Here is a 2,596-nt window from a genome sequence, read left to right on the forward strand (position 1 = left end):
TNTCTTACTAATATATAGTATATAATACTTACTACTATCTCTCTCTTCTCTCTCTCCTCCCTCCCTCCTCCTCTCTCTCTCTCTCTCTCGTGTGTGTGTGTGTGTGTGTGTGTGTGTGTGTGTGTGTGTGTGTGTGTGTGTGTGTGTGTGTGTGTGTGTGTGTGTGTGTGTGTGTGTGTGTGTGTGTGTGTGTGTGTGTGTGTGTGTGTGTGTGTGTGTGTGTGTGTGTGTGTAAATATTCAATGTAGTCTTGGCAATGAATCATGGTTAAGGAAAAAAAATCAATAAGATATACAATAATCGTTATAAATACATTAATTGTATTGACATGAACAATTTATGATAATTCTTTTTATTAAATCTTAGAGAAATGCGTTTCATGTAGAAAAAGATATAATATAAATAGTACAAGTAATATATTTCATGATATTAAAAAATACCAAAAGGTTTGTAGGTCATCGTCATGTTTTATCCATTGCTAATAATTGACAATAACCCGCGAACCTTCTGTTATCTTTGAAGATAATATCCATGAAAGCTTAAAAAGCATTATTTTATGATTTTATAAATTCACAACAAGAGATTTCTTTCTTAATCGCATATATAGATATTTATCATTTTTAAATTAATGAAGTTAATTCTCATTAAAAAAGTAAAATAGCATATAAGTATACAAAATGCTCTAATAGCTCTATAACAAAATGAAATACATATGTTTACGAAAAGGATTCTGCACCTCTGTTCTTCCTCCGTCAGAAATCTAGTGTAGCCCTTCTTCTTTGTTTTGTAATAACGCGCCAATGTGTTTTGAAAAAGTGTTCTTAGCTGTCTGCGAATCTGCTCCAACTTGATTTTCCACGAAGTTTCAAAGTATTCTGATTCCGTTGCGCACGTAGAACACCGCATGTTTCAATATTATTTATCGTAAAGATTATTTATCTTAGAAATTGTACTTTTCTATATTATATATCGTAGAGATTGTACTTTTTTAACGTGACACATGTTTTTGTCAAATGTCTTTTGAAAGTGAAGTACTCTTTTATCGCTGTATTTATATACTCCACTATTGCATCACAATTATCACCATAATCTTAGAGATATTTATAGATGTTTGTATTATATATTATTAATTATAAAAGATTAAAGGTCGATAATTATGTAATTATCTAAACTGGAAAATAATACGGTTTGTTTAGAATTCACCGTTCCAATCAGTAGTTTCGAAACTTTTGTTTGGAGTTCTCGTCACTTCTTAAACTGCTTCTGCTTAAAAACTTTCATTGGAAAGTTTTTCCAAGGAATTTCTAAACTTATCTTCAAACTTTCGATTTTCACTGTTTTTCGAAATTCTTATCACTGTTGAATCAGGATTCTAATAATCTCCCATTAGGATTGTTAATCTGACAAAAATAACTGTAGTGTCGATCCGAGACGTTTACCAGCAATGTTTGCGAGTTATCGCAATTATTTTGCGTTGTCTACCCTTCTCGAGACTCAGGAGATAAAATTTTTTCCGCGAGTATCCTCGTTTTCTCTGATTTAGATTTTCTTTTTTTTTCATTTATCATTTAGGAGATAAATACAGAAAACAATGCGATATATCAAAGATCGCTACATCGCAGACATTTAGTGCCGCATGTTTGTGTCCCACGCCGATAAAAATTAATATTGTGAAAAATTCACAATTTACTGGCAATATATTTTCCCAATTATTACAATTCTCTAATAAAATTATTCACCATAAGAAAATTGAAGATTATTCAATTCAAGAATTTTATCAAGATTTCTAGCAATTTGATTTATTAATTGTTTATATATATATATATATATATATGGATTCAACTTATCTTTTACATTCCTCTTCGAGATCTTCAGTTCTTCAGATTTTAATTATATATTCAATTTTTTAATCCAAAATTTCAATCTCCTTTTTTCTTCCTTTCTTCTTTCACCTTCTCAATGTTTTTTCCTTTTTCTTATCACGTCTAACTAAGGTAAAAGGCAAACAATATACTGGGCTCGAATGATCAGTTAGTGTTGTCACGTCGCGCCAGTGCTTATCGGAATGTTTCAAAATTCAGATACAAAACGGAATAATCTATTTATCTCGTATCTCAGAGAACGACAATACTGCGATGTGCCTGCGAAGACCGAGAAGTTCGACGTCATCGTACAAATACGAGTGATATCGTCGAATACAACTGTTTGGATGATGATGATACGCGGCGACCGCCGAGGACGGTCATTATCTACTTTATACTAATCGTCACTCCAGGCAAGCAGTGAGCAACTATTATTGGGAGATATTGTCCGTGGATCGTGCTGTATGGAACACATAGCGTATACAGAATTCGAATTTCTCGTGGCGAGCCGCAATTACGCTCGATAGGAACAATACTTAGATTATGATCATCAATATGGAGGATCACGAATGTCCTTGGTCCATGTCTATCGTAATTAAGTGGCACGTGAAATAGATGCGTTCCGTGCTAATAGCATGTTTAGGTCGATATTGTACGATGATCAATTAAAAATAGTAAACTATAATTTGATTCTAATTACATTAAAAACGTTTTCTGTCTCTCTCTCTCTCTCT

The 2,596-nt window shown here is 32.7% G+C and overlaps 1 protein-coding gene across 1 annotated transcript in view; it reads right to left on the reverse strand.

Annotated features, from left to right (window-relative positions):
* The window catches only part of LOC105620867 (phospholipid scramblase 1-like), an 11,799-nt gene that overhangs the window by 3,222 nt on the left and 5,981 nt on the right, over positions 1–2,596 (reverse strand). The window lies entirely within an intron of this gene.

The sequence above is a fragment of the Atta cephalotes genome, assembly GCF_000143395.1.
Source record: "Atta cephalotes unplaced genomic scaffold scaffold00030, whole genome shotgun sequence".
NCBI lineage: Eukaryota > Metazoa > Arthropoda > Insecta > Hymenoptera > Formicidae > Atta > Atta cephalotes.